Source organism: Ambystoma mexicanum, chromosome 2p, assembly GCF_040938575.1.
Source record: "Ambystoma mexicanum isolate Mex_15411 chromosome 2p, UKY_AmexF1_1, whole genome shotgun sequence".
In the NCBI taxonomy this organism is placed as follows: Eukaryota; Metazoa; Chordata; class Amphibia; order Caudata; family Ambystomatidae; genus Ambystoma; species Ambystoma mexicanum.
The window spans coordinates 106,082,980-106,101,425 of NC_090923.1; the positions used below are offsets into that span (position 1 = coordinate 106,082,980).

Consider the following 18,446-nt stretch of genomic DNA (forward strand, 5'->3'; position numbering starts at 1 on the left):
TGAGCCAAGGGAATACACATACCATAGACTTACCTGATTTTACCACCGGGGGTACTATTCCTCTTCACGGGTCGGCGCAGCTTCCAGTGCATCCTCGCCGAACCCCGGAACCTAAGGGGAAACAAAAGGACAGCAAGGTGAAACAAAGGGACAAACAAGGGGAAACCTCCTCACCACAATAGACTTACCTGATTTTACCGCCGGAGGCATTATTCCCCGAGACTTCATACTTTCTCTCAGCGCCTGAATACGGGAGGAAGCAACAGGTTACATATTGACATTATTTTATCGAACTGTGTTGGATAATACAAATCCTTACCTGAATATTACTGGTTGCCACGAGGAACTCTTCGCTAGGGTCAAGCTGCAACCTGCAAGGAATCGGACAGAGTGAAAGTCAGACATTTGAACTCTTACGACCTACATACTTACGGCGTCTTGCCGGGAATCTCAGAGTCAATATTGTTCTGCAACTCACCAATTCCTTGAGCCAGTGAAGCAACTGGTTATCTACGCGCCGCTGCGCTCAATGCAGGATGGAGAGCTCATCTTTCCAAAACATCAGGTGAGACTATAGGAGGGGACATCAAAGGTGATCAGTGGGGAGAACAGCGGGAGTGGGCGGGGTTAACGCTCAACTCCATGGGTGGTTAATTCCCTTTCTCCATTTGCAGAAGAATATTCCTACGGGCCAAGCAAACGAAGCTAGGTGGGCCAGTCCAGTCTGTCATCTCGGCACTAAGCGTCACATTGGTGGAGACCGGAGCTGTCCAGTTCAGATCGACGCCTCTGTGGGAGCCAGGTGAGCGTAACAGTCTTTGAGAAGGCGGCCCGACCAAGCTAAGTCACTTAGCGCCTCTATGCGACAGCCTCAAAACCTTATTCGGGCTCATCTTCCTGGAGAGGCAATTCTTTCCGATACTATTCCTCATTTGGTAGAGGAAGAGGAAAGGCCGCACAGAAAGGTAAAAGAAAGTTCCCTCATGGTGGACGAGGAAGAGGTGCAAAATTAGCCTCAGAAGTGACATCTTTGCCCTCAGCCGCCTCCAAATCTCTGAGACCTTAGCACACAAGAACCCAGTAGGAGGCAGAATCTCACAGCATCTGAACGAATGGCAGGGCATTACTTCAGATGCTAGGGCACTAGAAATAGAAGCTCAAGGTTACTGCCTTCCCTTCCTAAAAAGACCTCCGGACCATCCACCGGGAACTAACTCTGTCAAAATTCCAGATCCGCTCCTTGTGCAGGAAATTTTAACCCTGCTAGAGGAAGGTGCAATAGAACATGTACCTGTAGCGCAGAGGAACAAGGGTTGGTACTCCCCTTATTTTCTCATCCCAAAGAAGGACTGAGACCCATCTTGGACTTGAGAAGCTTGAACAAGTTCCTCAGGAAGGACAAGTTCAAGATGGTAACCCTTTCTCAGATCCTTCAGGCTCTCCAACTCCAAGACTGGTTGGTATCATTGGACCTTCAGGATGCTTAATTTCATGTGCCAATCCATCTCAAGCACAGAAAGTAACTGAGGTTCGCAGTTGGTGGTTCTCAACATCAATTTCGAGTTCTGCCATTCGGGCTGACCTCTGCCCCAAGGATTTTCACCAAGCTGATGGCGGTTGTGGCAGCGAATCTCAGGTGAGGGGGGGATTCACGTCTACCCCTACCTGGACGATTGGTTGATAAGTTCTCGTTCCCCCAAACAAGCTCAGGAACATCTCGCAATCACCTGCCACTCCCTACACAAGCTGGGCTTCTCCCTCAATTACAAGAAGTCCCATATGATACCATTCCAAAGACTCCCATTTATCGGAGCAGTCCTGGAAACTTCCTCGGGCAAAGCCTCACCTCCTGAGGCGAGTGCTCTCCACATTCTGCAGATGGTGACAAAATTCCGGAATGCCCAGTGTCTACCGGCCAACGATTTTCTGAGGTTGCTCAGCCGCATGGCGTCCTGCATTTTTCTGGTGCCAGAGGCTCAACTGAGGATGAGATCTCTTCAGAACTCAGTGGTCCCAATTCTCGGGGAGTATGTGGGATCTTCTGAAAGTCCCAAGCACAGTTGCTCAGGATCTACTATGGTGGGCTTGCAACGACAATATCCTCGAAGGAGAATCTTTTTGTCAACCATGGCCGGAGATAACAGTAGTGACGGACGCCTCACTCACGGGGTGGGAAGCCCACATCAACGATCTGATAATCAGCGGTCGTTGGTCCCCATCGGAGTCCAAACTACACATCAACCTTTTGGAGCTGAGGGCGATCAGACGAGCGCTGAAATCCTTCCTGCCCTCTGTACGGGGAAAGAATGTCCTGATAATGACGGACAACACAGTGGCCATGTACCTTCAACAAAAGAGGAGGCGTAGGGTCACTACCACTGTGCAGAGAGGCATTGCAGCTCTGGTTCTGGGCAATACAAGAAGGAATCTCTCTGTCGGCAGTTCACCTAGCCGCAGAGCAGAACACAGCGGCGGACACTCTGAGCAGGCAGAGCACAGTTTCGCACCAGTGAGAACTAGCTCAGGAAGTCCTTCAAGTGATCTTCACCCTTTGAGGAACCCCTCAGGTGGATCTGTTCGCGACCTTGGTCAACCGAAAGTGCGATCAGTACTGCTCAAGGGAATTTCCCCCAGGAGGAGCTCTAGGAGACGCATTCGTAGTGGACTGGGAATTCCTACTTCTGTATGCATTTCCTCCAGTCCCCGTGATTCCTCACGTAATCAGGAGGTTGAGAAAGTTCAGGAAAACCATGATCCTAATTGCCCCGGATTGGGCCAGGAGGACGTGGTACCCGGACTTTCTGGACATGTCCATCTGCCCTCCAATACGTCTTCCACAAAGTGAGGATCTTCTCTCGCAAGCGGAAGGTCGAGTTCTCCATCCAGAGGTCAAGACATTCAACCTTCACGCATGGTTTCTGAGAGGTTGAGATATAAGGATTGGGAACTCCCGGATGACGCAATGGAGATTTTGCTTTCGGCCAGATGGCCAGCAACTAAGTCTCTGTACCGGTGTCGTTGGAATAAATTCAGTAACTGGTACAAAGATAAGAATGTGGACCCTTTTCAATATGGCACTCACATAGTGTTATCTTTTCTATTCCATCTGGCTAATCTGGGGCTCCAGATTGGGACAATAAAAGGTTATTTGGCAGCGCTTTCTATATCCAAGCTCTCCTCGGAGGTTTCCTATTTTAAGATGCCTTTGATCATTCGATTTTTTTAACCTTTTCATGTCCCTACTTGAGATTTAAATCTTGTGTTAAAATTCCTAACTTGTATACCTTTTGAGCCTCTACATTCCTGTCCTTTAAGGCTTTTTAACACTCAAAGAAGACCCTCTTGTGACCTTAACATCAGCCTGCAGGGTTAGTGAATTGCAGGCTCTCTCATGCAAACCACTGTATACTACCTTTTACAAGGATAAGGTGATACTTAGTTAAACCTTCTTTCTTGCCGAAAGTAGTTTCTGACTTTCATTCGTCACAAAAAATCACACTTCCAACCATCTATCCTCTTCCTCATTTGGGCAAAGAAGAGAAGAGATTACACAGACCTGACCCAAAAAGGGCTCTTATTTTTTAATATATCAAGAATGTCAAAATTACACCAGGATGACCAACTTTTTGTGGGTTACACTGGCCATAAACTGGGATTAGCAGTGAAAAAGCAAACTATATCCCGCTGGATTACTTTGGGTATTGTAGAGTACTACAGATTAGCTGGGAAAAAGCCACCGGAGGGACTTCGTGCCCATTCCACAACGGTATTGGCTACTTCCGCGGCTCTGAAGAGGGGAGTCCCTGTAATTGATATTTGTTCAGCTGAAACATGGGCATCAATGCACACCTTTGTTAAGCATTACTGCTTAGATGCCTCGTCTTCCCAGGAAGGACTGTTTGCAAAAGTTGTACTTCATTTCGTATATGATAAGAATTGGTACTCCCACCTCCAAATTTTATTACTGCTATGGGAATCTATCATAGATGAGGAACACGTGGGAGGACACAATCCATTCGAAGAACAAGTTACTTACCAACTGTAACGTTCTTTCGACTAGATGTTCCTCCCACGTATTCCTCATCGCCCCTCCCATCCTATCCCGCAGTACAGTTTACGTTATTAAACTTCTCGTTCAAGAAGAGCTTACGGTCTGAGGCACGCCTGGGTGTTCCTCGAATCATACCATGAAAAAACAGAACTGAAGCCAATGGGCGCGGCACGAGCTACTTATACGACTGGTGACGTCGACATGCTACGGAGACAGTCGAGGGGCATTGACGCCACGACCTCGTGCACAGCACCCTCTGCTGAATTTATTTTTTCAAAGCAGCGAAGCAGCAGCGAAGCTGAGAGATACAAATATCATAGATGAGGAATATGTGGGAGGAACATCCAGTCGAAAGAACGTTACAGTTGGTAAGTAACTTGTTCTTCTCTGTTCTGCTGCTGGGGATAGACACAGCGGGACGTTGGCTCCTGCTGGTGCAGATTTGCAGGTACTGTGATATAGCTACCACCCACTAACCCCTTGCTGCCATCAAGATACTGCCGCTCCCTTCCCTACTGGCGGGTTGGCCCTGTCCTTGGGCTCTGGCTGAGAGGTAGAGAAATACGTGTAGAACTGCAAACTGGTTAATGGGCCCCATTCAGCGAACTAGAGTGCTTTTAGTTACACTTCTAGGGAAGGGCTGAGGGCAATGCTCCACGGTGCAGGTGACTTGTGATATTACAGCCTGCAGATGAACTTGGGGTTTGCCTTCCTGCGCAAGTGACGCTCTGTTTTCGCCCCAAGGGTTGGGGGCTTCCCTTCTCCAAATAGGAGATGCAAACCTTCTGGGGCAGTACAACTTGTGCATTCAGCTAGCTCAGCTTTTCTGTTCCCTCCCTCTGCATCCCCCCCTGGCTTGAGGAGCACTGGCTGACTCGTTGTACTGACCTGTGTACGCATACCTTAAAGACCGTGATGCATCCTGTGGAACAGCTTGGGCACAAAGTGTGAGAGTGGTGTTTTGTGGGCTTGTTGGGAACTTGTGCTAACGGAACTGAGTTTGTTTTTAGTAGACCTCAGTCACACAGCATAGTTGACTGCTGGCAGGCGGGAATCACAATAGCCTGACCTATTCGTACCATATAACCCACTGTATTGCACACTGCAAAGTTTACCATGGGGTGCAACAATATGCCTAAGGGGGCCGTCCCCAAAAACAGTGGTACAATGGACACATTTGCTAAGCCAGCCTCCAAGCAGGTAGACCCCGGAAGCGAAGGGGCAAGCAGTCAAGAATCGACAGACAACCCTGCCACCACCTCCCATCGACCTACAAGGATTATGGCCATTATGCATCAGTGATTTTCCCCCATTAATGACAGGCTAGACCGAATCGCTGTCAATGTCACCACGATCCAGGCTCTGCTGGAAAAGACTACGCAACGAATCGCAGAGACGGAACCGTGGATCGGCAAAGCAGAGGACGCCATAGCCGCATTGCAGGGAATGGTGACTTCCTGTCATGCACCAGCCCTGGAGATTGGTTTACCGTTGGAAGTACTACTAACATGGCTTCCGGTTTCCTAACTTAACAGTCTAGCTTATTTCAAGATGGCCGACGGAACTTATAACTGGCAAATCAGACCGGCGCACTGCGCGTTGTATCATTCCTTGTTACGTGCGCTTCCAGTCTCTCATAGCGACTAGCCTAACTCCTCTTTCCCGTGTTTTCCCTTTTGTTCAAGTCTTACCTGACCTTCCTTATACTACCACTCGCGGTGTTCCTATACTTTCAGGTAAGGTGATCGGGATCTATCTATCTAACTGTGCTTGCAGCCACGACGCATACTTCCAATCACTACACGTATTCCGTGTGTGTGTCTCTTTCGGCGACTTCTCTTTGCCTCTGCAATAAGTTTCCGCTATCGCGGGTTGTTCATCTCTCTTTCTCTATCTACCTGTCTGGTTCTGTAAGCTCCATTTTCTTTTCCGTGCAACTTTGTATCCTGTTCTGAACCCCTCTTCTACGTCCTGTCAGTCAGGAGTTATTCCCGGAAGACTGTGTGACCGCTCTTACTCTACGGTCTCACCACCCACCGGTGTTATCTGTTACTTGGTTCCTCCTAAATCATCGGAGTTCGATATCCGGAAGGTTGGCTGACCAGATCTACCAGCAGCAAGACTTCTTGTTAGTGATTGCCATCTCTTTGAATACGGACCGGATTCCGACCGCGGTTTTTTCTGCCAATCGGCTTTTTCCCCGTTTTAGGGTGTGCTCCTCGGGTTACCTCCGGATCTGTAGCATATTCAGACCACGGAGGCTGTGAGGGAGCGCGACCCTACCTACGACTAAAAAAGAGAAGCCTGGAAATGAGGCGAGGATTAAGACGAACAAGTCAACAAGAAGACAAAGACAGGATTTAAATCTCTATTTGTATTGTGGGTCAGCTAAACATAGGAATGTCCTAACATACCCTCTAAGCGACAGGGATAAGCCAGACCCCAGGTGTTTGCAAGGAAGACCATGGGGAAGACCGCCCAAACCCTTGCAACCTTACCAGACGCGCTCTTGAAGGAGTAGAGGATAACCGTTTGATGGTATTTCAGGTATCCTTTTCCTGTAAACCGAAGCAGAATCTCTCGGTATTGGCCATGCTGGACTGCGGAGCTGCAGGAAACTTTATCGATGTTACCTGGGCCCGGGAGAACCAGATCCCACTTAGGGAGAAGGACAGACCCGTACCTGTAGAGGGCGTGGACGGTCGTCCGCTCTCATCCGGACCCATTACTATGGAGACAATTCCCATAACAGTTAAGATGGAGCATCATGTCGAGACTCTCCGCTTTGATGTTATCAGAGCAGCCCATTTTCCGTTAATATTTGGGATTTCTTGGCTAAGAAGGCATAACCCCAGAATCGACTGGACAAGCAACAAGATTAATTTTGACTCAGAATTCCGTCAAGAACACTGCATGAACGCTATGGAACCTTTAGAGAGGTTCGATCCAGTCTAGTCCGAGTTCAAGGTAGCCTCTCTGTATCCTCCATTCCTAGGCAGTACCAGCCATTTGCATGAGTATTCGAAGAGATGAACCCTAGACTCCTCCCACGTCACCGCAATGAGGACTGCAGCATAGACCTCAAGGAAGAGACTTCTCTTCCATTCGGACGTATGTATCCGTTATCCTTGACTGAAAAGGACGCATTGAAGGAGTACCTAGCAGCTAACTTGGAAAATGGACTCATAAGACCATCAAGATCATCCGAGGAGCTTCCTTGTTTTTCATTTCGAAGAAGAACTCTAAAGAACTACGCCCCTGTATAGATTACAGGGGTTTGAACAGCATAACCATCCGAGACAGATATTCAATGCCACTTATCAGAGACATTCTCGAAGCAGTCAAACTCCAAAATATTTACCAAACTTGATCTCCGAGGTGCTTATCATTTGTTAAGAATCAAGAGCGGGGACGAATGGAAGACTGCATTTAGAACACCGCTGGGTTTGTTCGAATATTGCGTTATGCCGTTCGGACTGGTGAATGCCCCAGCTGTGTTTCAGCGATTTGTGGACAGGATCTTCGCTGATATGTTGTACATATCGGTAGTTGTATATCTCATTGATATACTGGTCTTCTCTCCTTCCTTGGAAGAACATCGTGTCCATGTGAGCAAGGTTCTCTGTAGATTGTTAGAGAACAATCTGTTTGCCAAGCCGGAGAAGTGCCAATTCGAAGCCTCTTAGGTACCCTACTTGGGGTTCATTTTGTCAGCCAAGGGGACTCGCATGGACCCAAGCAAGATTCAGGCGATAGACCGATGGCCAGAACCCTCTTCGGTCAAGGAGATTCAATGTTTTCTAGGTTTGGCGAACTTTAATTGCAGGTTCATACCTAGATTCTCTGACCTCGTATTACCCATCACCTCTCTCCTCAAGAAGGGTGTATCTTTCCATTGGGGATCTGCCGCTCAAGAAGCATTCAAGGTCTTAAAAGGATTCTTCACCTCTGCTCCTGTTCTGGTCCCGCCGTATCAGAACAAACCCTTTGTTCTGGAAACGGATGCCTCAGGGGGCGCCTTGGGAGCAGTATTGCTACAAGAAGGGAGTGATGGGTTAGAACACCCTATTGCTTACTACTCTCGTACCTTGAAAAAAACTACTCCGTACTCGAGAGAGAACTATTAGCTATACGAAGTGCTTGTCAAGAATGGAGACATCATCTTCAGGGAGCCTCACATCAGTTCATCATCCGCACGGACCATCGTAATCTGCAGGTCCTCCAACAGATGGAGTGTAGAAACTCAAGGCATTCTCGTTGGGCCTACTATTTTTCCAACTTTGACTTCCAGATTACTTGCATACCAGGATCTCAAAACAGTGTCGCAGACGCCTTATCCCGAAGCTGGGCAGAGGAGGATCTATCAGAGGTTAAGAAGGAGAAGATCCTACCAAGGCACCACTTTCACCTGATTGCTAACCTTTTTCTTCAGAGTTCAAGAGGAACTTCTCCATTGCTCTCATGAGGAGAAGAGGTCCTGTCAGTTACAGGAACGTGAGGGATTGTGGTTTTATCATTCGACCTTGTTTCTACCCACACCTACTCTCCGAAGACAAGCCATAAGTTATTGTCACGATCTTCCCCTGGCAGGACACAAGGGAGAAAAGACAACATTCAAATTAGTTTCCAGGAGTTTTTGGTGGCCCTCGATGCGAAGGGACATAACCTCATACGTATCCACGTGTCCCACCTGTGCCATCAACAAGACCCCTCGTCACAGACCACTTGGACTCCTGCATCAAGCTAAAGCACCTACTCGCCCTTGGGAAGACCTCTCATTGGACTTCATAGTAGAACTATCAGTCTCTAAGGAGAGAACGGTGATCTTAGTGATAGTTGATTCATTCACTAAGTTGGCTCATTTTGTATCCCTATCAGGAGTTCCCTCTGCCTCAGAGACCGCTACAGTCTTCCTCCGTGAGGTTGTCAGACTACATGGCTTATCACAGTCGATCATATCTGACAGGGGAACGCAATTCACCTCAAAGTTTTGGGACTCTTTATGCAACCAATTGGGCATCCAAAAAGCCCTGTCCTCGGGGTATCACCCTCAGTCTAACGGACAGACAGAAAGGCTAAATGCCAATTTGGAACAGTACCTTCGCTGTTTTTGCAACAAGGAGCAAGATGACTGGGCAGTCTTGCTGCCGATGGCTGAGTTTGCCTATAACAATACCTACCACACAGCTATCAAGATGAGTCCTTTCAAGTGTACGTATGGATACCATCCTCACAACTTACCAGGAACTTCCAACTTTAGAGGTCAGACGACCACTCCCGCTTTGGAAAGGATGCTCACTGATCTCCAACGTACCCACAAGGAAGCCTTACAAGCACTGGAGGACAGTCGCAAGACTTATAAGACTTATGCAGATGCCAAACGCTGTGCCGTTCCCCTCTGGAAGCCGGGTGATTTAGTATGGCTCTCCACAAGATATCTACCCCGGTGGACTCATATGGGGAAATTTGCAGCAAGATATATAGGTCCATACCAAATTCTGTCACAGATCAATCCAGTAGCATTCAGATTAAAACTGCCCCACGCCTTGGGACGGATACACCCAGTCTTTCATTCCTCTCTACTCAAGACACATCTAGAAGATCCATACACGAGAACTCGGAGAAGAACAGTCATCACTCCTCTTGAGGAACCGGAAGAATATGAGGTGGACAGAATCGTGGATTCCCGTTACAGGAAAGGAACCCTACAATATCTGATCCATTGGAAGGGCTATCCTATAGCTGAAAGGACCTGGGGACCAAGATCCCATGTGCATGCACCCAGACTTGTACAGCGTTTCCATAGACTGTATCCAGGGAAACCAGGAGGGCGCAAGTATCGAAGGGGGCATACTGTCATGCACCAGCCCTGGAGATTGGTTTACCGGTGGAAGTACTACTAACATGGCTTCCGTTTCCTAACTTAACAGTCTAGCTTATTTCAAGATGGCCGACGGAACTTATAACTGGCAAATCAGACCAGCGCACTGCGCGTTGTATCATTCCTTGTTACGTGCGCTGCCAGTCTCTCATAGCGACTAGCCTAACTCCTCTTTCCCGTGTTTTCCCTTTTGCTCAAGTCTTAACTGACCTTCCTTATACTGCCACTCGCTGTGTTTCTATACTTTTAGGTAAGGTGATCGGGATCTATCTAACTGTGCTTGCAGCCACAACGCGTACTTCCAATCATTACGCGTATTCTGTGTGTGTGTCTTTCGGCGACTTCTCTTTGCCTCTGCAATAAGTTTCCGCGGGTTGTTCATCTCTTTCTCTATCTACCTGTCTGGTTCTGTAAGCTCCATTTTCTTTTCTGTGCAACTTTGTATCCTGTTCTGAACCCCTCTTCTACGTCCTGTCAGTCAGGAGTTATTCCCGGAAGACTGTGTGACCGCTCTTACTCTACGGTCTCACCACCCACCGGTGTTATCAGTTACTTGGTTCCTCCTAAATCATCGGAGTTCAATATCCGGACGGTTGGCTGACCAGATCTACCAGCAGCAAGACTTCTTGTTAGTGATTGCCATCTAGTTGAATACGGACCGGATTCCGACTAGGGTTTTTTCTGCCAATCGGCTTTTTCCCCGTTTTAGGGTGTGCTCCTCGGGTTACCTCCGGATCTGTAGCATATTCAGACCACGCAGGCTGCCAAGGGAGTGCGACCCTACCTACGACAAAAAAAAAAGAGAAGCCTGGAAAAGAGGCAAGGATTAAGACGAAGAAGAAGAAGAGTACAGTCAGCGTGGAGGAGATTCCAAAAGAGACAGGTGAGTAGGAGTCAGGGGAGGAGGAGGTCCAGCCTGACACTTCCATGGCAAAAGATCTTGGCAGGATTAAGATGAAGTGTGAGGATTTGGAGGTGAGATCGCGACTGAACAATGTCTGCATCATAGTAGTGCCGGAGTATGCCCTGTAGGGCCCCATGGAGACAGCGGTGGAGGAGTTATTGAAAAACCTGGTTGGTCGAATATGTTTGTAGTGGAGCAGGTGCACGGGGCACTGACGACAAGGCCTAAACAAGGTGCGTTTCCCCGCCCAATAATTGCACAGCTAATGAACTACAGAGACAGAGATTTGGTTTTGAAGGCCGCACGGGAGAAGCAGGATCTGAGGATGTGTTTGTTTGGTTCGTATTTTCCCAGACCATTTGCTGGCAGTACAGCAGGAGAGGTGCACATTTGTCGGGGTCAAAAAGCTTCGGAGAGAGCGTAAAATACCTTATGCTATGCTATACCCAGCTAGGCTGCGTATGCAATTTAAGAACAAGACTTACTTTTTCACGTTCCGAGAGGAGTCGGCATCATTTGTGGAGGCCAACATTCCCCTACCGGAGAAGCAGTGCCTGGAAGATGTTTAGTGTTTGAAGGGGTTGTATATTGCACCTGCGATTGTGCTTAATGTGTGGAATGTTTCTTAATTTCGCCAGTGTCTGTGTAATTCATAATGTGTTTTTGGTAACGTATTTTCCATATAGTCCAAGCCCAGCTAAGGTTAAAATATTGCACAAGCTGGGATCTCTAGTCACCATGGTAGCAGTCGCCCCCAATGCGAGTGCACATTTTTGTTGAACAGGGTAAGGTGGGGGGGAGGGGAAGGGGTAACGGTATGGGACGGAACACAGTACGTTTTTGGCACTATGAGGGGGGGAGGAGGAGTTTGAGGGAAGTTGGGGTGAAAGTTATAAAAATGCACAGGTTGAGCATGGCACATTATGGTTTAGTTGAGAGATGGTATAGAGTTGTGGGGAATGTCCGGATGCATATGAGAGATGACTAGAAGCGGCTCAACTGATGTGAAGTTATTGAGTTGGAATGTGGGGGGCTTGGGCATTCCCATGAAGATGCGTAAGGTGATGGCATATGTTAATAGACGGGACCAAGCTTCTGTTTTTGCAAGAAACGCACCTACTGGAACATCAGGCACGTAAGGTTGCCCCAGGCTGGGGAGATGAGCGCTATTACAGTTCTTACTCTACCAGAGCCCGGGGGGGTCATGATCATGGTGCATAGGTCACTGCTGTTCACGCATTATGTGGTAGAAAGTGATGACTGCGGCAGATGTATGATTGTACATGGGAAATTGGGAAGTGCAGAAGTCATATATGGCCCAAATGTGGATGATTCAGAGTTTTACAATGACATATTTCGAAAATGTGCTAAGTACCCTACTGCATTAGGGATTTTAACACAATACTTGATGTAGACCTAGACCGCATGTCCATCACGCCCAGACGTCTGACGAGCGTAGCACGTACAATACACACGCACATTGAAGATCTGGGTCTGAAAGACGCTTGCCGCTCGTTGCATGGTAGACAAAGGGCTTTCACTTTTTATTCATCAGTGCATGATATGCACTCACGTATAGACCTTTGGTTGACGTCACACAGGGTGGTGAATTGGTTGTCCGAGAGCCATATACTGCCCAGAACTCTGTCTGATCATTCTCCCATGCTGCTCTTGCTGAGCATACCGAGGGGGCGTCCCAGCGGTCACAGTGGCGCTTCAAGGCTACATCTCTGTTGGAACCTGTCTTTCAGACAAGCATGGCGCAACAGATAATTGACTTCTTTGAAAATAACGAGGGATCAGTGAGCATGCAGGCTGTTCTATGGCAGGTATTTTAAGTGTATATGAGGGGAGTTGCGATGTCGACCGATTTCGGTGTACTGTGCAACATCAGGAGATAATTAAAGAAGCGTGAAAACTTGCTAGCGCAATTACAAATGGGATAGGCTGAGAACCCGTTGCCACACATTAGCAAAGAAATAAAAACGCAACTAGACGAACATCGTGAAGTAGCAGACAGAGAGCTCTGTTACTTTGATGGGCCGGCAGCGGCACGTAGGTACAGGGAGCAGGAGAGTCCGGGTAAGCTCCTAGCACAGACAGTCCGTTCCGAGAGGGGCAGCACAACCATTCCCTTTATAACCAGAACGGACCGAGTGGTAGTTAATAAAGTGGAAGAACTATTTGAGGTGTTTTTATGACTTGTATGAGAGCCTCCACTCACCCCAGAGTGTGGTTATGAGTGACGAGATTGATTAATATTTAGCTAAGATACCTACGACTTGCTGTCGGCAAAAGCTCGTAATGCATTGGAGGTACCCATAACGCTGAGTGAGATAAGGGAAGCGATCAAGGGTCTACCGGGAGGAAAGGCCCTGGCCTCGGATGGTTTGGGAGCAGAGTTCCATTAGGAGTTCATAGATGTGTTGGCTCCCCATCTCTTAGTGTGGATTGAGGCACTTGAATCTGGCATCCTGCCGGAATCGATGCATGAAGCGGTCATCACCCTGTTATTAATGCCTGGAAAGCCACCAGAAGACTTACATGCGAAAGTATTTGTGAAAATACTTGCCTCTTGACTTAATCCACTAATGCCTTAAATGGGGCATGAGGATCAGGTGGGATTTGTGCAGGGGAGATTGACAGCATCCAACATTCGGAGGCTATATAATATTATGGCAAGGATACCGCAAGACACTGTGGGAGTTGCTGTATCCTTTAGATATGCAGAAAGCGTTCAATACAGTATATTGGCCTTTTCTGTTTAGGGTTCTACATAACTATGGGTTTAGTCCAAACTTTATAAAGTGGGTGCAAATTCTAATAACAAAGCATAATGCCAGGGTGTGCGTGAATGGGGTGCTCTCAGCAGTACTAACGTTAGCGGGACGCACCAGGCAGGGATGCCCACTTTCACCTTTGATAGAACCCCTGGTGATAGATCTACCACCTGGTGATAGAACCCCTGGCGGATCTCATGAGGGCTCGCCATTCACGGCTGGTATCAACATCGCTGGGCAGGTAGAATTAATAACACTATATGCAGACGATAATATGATGTATGTAAGGGATCCAGGGAAATACCTGCAGAGGATATTGGCTGCGGTCCAAGAGTTCGGAAAATACTCTGGTCTCCGTTTGAATAACAATAAGCCTGAGATCTTCCCGTTGACGGACAATACGCTTGAACCTAGTAACCTGTTTGAGCTGCGATGGACAATCCAGCATGTAAAATATCTAGGAGTCGTGATTGCCCGTTCAGCAATCCTTGTACGCTCCTTTAATTATGACCCAGTGGTCAATGTAATGTGAGCTAAACTAGAATGGTGGGACGAGTGGCGCTAATGATTATTTTGCCCAAGCTATTTTATCTCTTTAGCAATGTATCGGTGTGGCCTGGCAGAGCCTCTTTCACTAAAATAACTGGAGCATGCTCCTCATTTGTGTGGAAGGGGCAAGTAAGGGTCAGTTGGAAGTGTCTCATTTGGCCTTATGAGCGAGGGGGGCTAGCAGCCCCTGACTTTGAGTGATATTACCGGGCTGCTCAGGTATACTATGCGGTGCACTGGACGGAGGGTGGACCACAAACATACGTGGAATTGGAGAAGCAGGGGAAGGAAAAGGCAACCTTGCTGCACGGGTTGGCTGTGGGAAAGCAGGAGAATGGTAACCCGCTGGATCCAATGTTAGTCATGCAGCAGGCATGGTCGAGGTTAGTCAACCACCCCAAGAATCGTACAATATACAGTCCCTTTATGCCAATTTGGGACATGCCCTATCTGAACCCGTCGAGGGACGCAGTGCTGGCGGCACACTGGCGTGGGGTGGGCATATTGTATTTGTGGGACTTGTTCGATGACAGCCTATTTGTAACCTGGGATGTGATCCGGGTACGTGTGGGGGACACTCCACTTCAGAAACTTCAAATCTTCCGACTCCGCTCAGCTGTGGCATCAGTGTGGGCCTGATTCCCACAAGAGCCGACTTCCCATCAGAGTCTTAATTATATAATATCCTCTGGTACAAGAAAGAAGTCTGCTTCAGCACTATATAAACTAGCTCAGACAGCAAGGGCGGTACAAACACCAGACATTAAAGGGGACTGGGAGAAGTACTTTGGTGTTACTTTTGCTAAGGCACACGGACTGCAATTGTGCAGACTAACGAAGCAGCTATCATTCAACTCTAGGTATAGGCTAATACACTTCAAGATCCTGAACAGAGTGCCCCTTACCCCGGTGCGCCTTAAGCGAATGTATGTTACTGCTGAGTGGTGGTGCCCTAGATGTGGGCAAGGGAATGCTGATATGCATATGATGTCATGTGGGGCACTGTCCGAATATTGGGGCAAGGTATGTGGTGCGCTAGAGGAAATGGTGGACCAGCGGGTGATATAGGAACATGTATATTGTGCTATGTACATAAAATGAGTCAGCTGAAGCGTAAACTGATAAATATTGAACTGTTGTGAGCTAGAAGGGCTATATTAATGTGGTGGAAGAGTAAAGTAGCCCCCGCAATTGTGGACTGGCTTGGAGATATGATCTGGGCAAATGATAAGGAAGAGCTGTATTCCAGTTTGATGCCCCCGTCGGGGTGACCGAGGGACATATGGGATGGCTTCCGACAGTACTTGATGAATAAGGGGATGGGGAGGACGGTGAAGTAACGATACTGTAAATAATTTGTATGCTAAGTTTCCCTAGATAATGCTGTTGGAAATAACTCTCTGAACAATGCAATCTTTGGAAATGTATGGTTTATGATGCTGTGCCTCTGTATAAAAGTTTTTTTAAAAATACATGGATTTCTAAACTCTTGCATGGTGGACAGAGTTTAGGAGGTCACCCTAGTTATCGTGAACAGGGGATACTCTGGAGATTTAGCCAAACCAATCAAGGTAGCATGGATTATGGTCAAGGTTAAGTCTCAGGAGAGGTGAGTGGGGTGAGGGGTCCACAATGAGTCCACACTGAAATATGCAAGGAATACACTTAATAAGGATAAAAATACTATATTTATTATATGCCCAAAAACACACTAGGAAAATGAATCAAGCAGGCACAATACTAAAATTGTAACTCATTTATACAGTCACAGTTGGAGTTAGAGCAACGTGTACAGTTCATTCCCACCCCGCAAATACCGGGAAGGTTATTTTTATTCTTATTAGGCGCTACATGCCCATGGGCCTCAGAGCACACAAAATAATAAAAGACAGAGAGAGAAAGACGAGAAAGCCAGGAAATCTTATCAGGGATGCAGAAGAAAACCGTAAGAGATTAGTCAGCAGAGTTAAAGAGTCGGGTTTTAATACTCCTATTAACCATTGTCAATGTTTGATATGATCAGACGAAAGATGACAAGGCATTCCACTCCTTTGATGCATGGAATTCGAAGCTTGTGTCGCCGAATCTTCTCGGGTGAAATTGAGGTTGATTCAGATGAAGATTTTCAATGGAACGCAACACCCAACCTGGTTGTTTTAGTGAGAGCATCTTAATGAGGTAGGTAATGAGGGGCAGTTAGATTATGACATTTATAAGTAAGAGACAGGATCTTGTGCTTGATTCTTTGCATGACTGCCAGCCAATGCAATTCTTTCCTGAATGCAATGATTTGGTCACGCTTAGAAAGACCAAAAATGGCCCTGACTGCACCATTTTGAGTGATCTGAAGGCGGTGGAGGTTTCCCTGTGATGTAACCGTCAGTAAGCTGTTACAATAGTCTACTCGTGAATTGACCAATGCAGTTGCCAATAATGTGTACTTTATAGATAGGTATGGCCTAATCTGGTGGAGTAATTTAATAATGTGTCCACATGATGAACGGATCTGTGTGACATGTTGCTTCATGCATAAGTCGGTGTCAAAAATGACACCCAATGTTTTTACCGATTTACTCAGAGATCAAGATTGCAGAAATCGGAAACTGGGCATACTGAGTGCTGAGTTTCTTTAGTCGTGGACCAGTGACCATAATGAGATGCTCGGTCTGCTCATTGTTAAGTGCCAATGAGTAGTGCGCCATCCAGGCCTGGATTTTAGTATAAACTCCATTCACTATGGTATCATCATTTGGGTAGTTTTCAGTCAATTCAAATAGGACCTGGGTGACATCTGCATAATTTGCATATTGGACACCCAGTCCATCTAGAAGATCAGTAAGAGCTTAATAAAAATATTAAACAACAAAGGGGATAGACAAGAACCCTGTGGTACTCCACATTTCAGAAGAATAGGGGGTGCCTGAGCATTTTCAGCGGCCACTCTAGTGGTTCTGGGGCCTTGAAATGATGCACTCCATTGAGAGGCTTTTTCTGAGTAATTTGCAATAGTTTGCAGTCTTTCATGTAGCAATTTATGGTCAACAAGATCAAACGCTGCGGATAGATCTAATAACATAAGTAATTCTGGGTGACCCTTCTCGATAATCCCTATAATATTGGATTTAAGGTCCAGAAGGGCCGTCTCTGTTCCGTGTTGAGTTCTAACACCAGTTTGGTGAGGATTAAGAATTGTATTTTCTTATGTGAATTTCTGGAATTGAAGGTATGACACTCTGTCCATAATCTTCAACCGATACGGCACATTAGTAATTGGCCGGTAATTCTTGGATGTCGCTGGATAAAGAGTATTCTTTTTTTAAGAGAGGAGGGACCCAAACATCCTTCATGGCCGTAGGTACCTTGCCTTCTTCAAATGAGGTATTAATCCTCTTGGTAATCCAAGGAATCAGGACACCCAAGGAACCTTTTAAAACATCAGCAGGGCATGAATCCCCAAGACATGATGTGGATTTCAGGTTGGAAATAACCTCAAGAACCTCCATTTCTGAACAGCTATTGAAATCAAATTTAGGGAATTGCACCAACAGTTCACATGAATAGGAAACCTAACTTTTAAAGTCCAACCCCAAGTTAAAATTGGGCCATCTGCCCAAAGGTTCACAAGTACTTTTGTAGGCTGTGAAAAATTAGGGAAATGTTCGGGTGAATGGAAAGGTCAGTCTAGAAGACCTTCAAAGGCGTTTACTGGTGAGTAAAGTACTTTTATATCTTTTGGAGTGCTTTTGTAACAAGAGTTGGCAAAGACAAAGTAATGTAAAACAAACCAAATTTCTTCACAAACTTTTTAAAGGGGGAGATTGGGGCACTGATAAGTATGGCGACCACTCGCCACCCTTACTCTGATTTTTCTCAAGATTAGGCAGGTCGAACAAGGATCACTGCTGGCCCGCCATTGGATCCAGTAGCAGATGCCCAGGAGTTGCGTGTGCAAGCCGTGTTCCATTCGCGTCCAGGAGCAGAATGCAAGCCTTCCACAAATGCAGCAGGCACTGATGCAAGACTCTTCTGGACACTCTACCCGACCGGGGATTGCAGGTTCCAGCGATTATTTCTGTGCACAGTGACAGCAGGCATCCCAGTAGTAGCGGTCAAAGAAAGCCTTCCAGTTCCAGACCTCTTGATTATGGGACATTGAAACTATGAATTAAGGTGGCTTATGAGACCAGTTTGAGACCACCAAAGTTCTGGGTGAAAACACGGAATGGCAAGGCTTCTGGTTTGGTAGCCCAAAATGGATGTCAGTCCACCGGGTGGTCCAGG

General features: G+C 47.0%; 1 protein-coding gene across 1 annotated transcript in view; it reads left to right on the forward strand.

The window, feature by feature from the left end:
* Positions 1-18,446, forward strand: part of COPG1 (COPI coat complex subunit gamma 1) — a 569,339-nt gene that overhangs the window by 461,870 nt on the left and 89,023 nt on the right. The gene's annotated exons all lie outside the window — the stretch shown is intronic.